Source organism: Echinops telfairi, unplaced genomic scaffold (genome assembly GCF_000313985.2).
Source record: "Echinops telfairi isolate 266 unplaced genomic scaffold, ASM31398v2 ScPeMD7_7468;HRSCAF=8506_0, whole genome shotgun sequence".
NCBI lineage: Eukaryota > Metazoa > Chordata > Mammalia > Afrosoricida > Tenrecidae > Echinops > Echinops telfairi.
The window spans coordinates 44,045,003-44,045,985 of record NW_022111369.1 but is presented as its reverse complement, the minus strand read 5'-3'; the positions used below and the strand labels follow the sequence as shown (position 1 = coordinate 44,045,985).

Here is a 983-nt window from a genome sequence, read left to right as displayed (position 1 = left end):
GTCACGATTAATATTAGTTGCATATTGAAGTTATGCTATTTTTAATGTCTTCAATTAGGAAAATGAATTTCTTTCCACTTGAAATGTTAGAAAAAGGTGGCAACTAGAAATATGCTAGATGTTCTGTGATTTTTCTATTGGGCCATGAATTCAGACACAGGCTAGGAAGGCACTGATTGGGCAGCCGGGCTACCCATTTCTCCCACCCCTGAATAACTGTGGAGTTTGCTTCCTGCATTACATCTTTGGCACTCAGCTATAATCTGTCTAGTGAAGGCATCCACAAGGTCGCCTGTTATCAAGGTAATGACAAACACGCACATATTTATCTCTTAAATCCTTTCTAGAGTTTTAAATCAAAGTAGACAAACAATAAACAAATAGGTACTTGGAGGGGCACAAAATTACATGAGCCTTTTGGCCCTTCTACCAAGTAGTGCTTACGAGTTGGGCTGGGATTCACAAGGTCAGCAGTTCAAAACCACCAGCCACTCTGAGGAAGAAAGAATGGGGCTTTCTACTCCCACGAAGAGTCAGCGTCTCAGAAACTCACAGGGGCAGTTCTACCCTGTCCTAGAGCGTCACTATGAGTTGGCAGTGACTCGATGGCAGTGAGTTCGATCTTGCTTGTTAGGCCCTTCTACAGCACGGAAGTATGCACAAGGATAGGAAAAATATTTGACACTTCGTTGAGTTTTGCAAAGGGTTTAGCACATTATTTCCTTTAATCCTTACAAGCTTATAGCTTGGGGAGGGCCAACATCAAGCTCATTTCTACAGAAGGGGCAGAGGCAGAGCTGGGCAGAAGAAGACCAAAACTTGCACACAGATCTTCCCAGTGTGCCAGGCCACCTCTCATACCAGGCACTTAACCAATGTCTGTGGGTGGAGTCAATGCACGCTTCCCACAACAACAAACCCTACCTAATTACGGGAAAGCGAAAGAAAAACTACACATTCTTCTAATTCAGGAGGGAGGAGTA

At 43.7% G+C, this 983-nt stretch overlaps 1 protein-coding gene across 1 annotated transcript in view; it reads right to left on the bottom strand.

The window, feature by feature from the left end:
- Nucleotides 1-983, bottom strand: part of SCARB2 (scavenger receptor class B member 2) — an 87,929-nt gene that overhangs the window by 33,948 nt on the left and 52,998 nt on the right. The gene's annotated exons all lie outside the window — the stretch shown is intronic.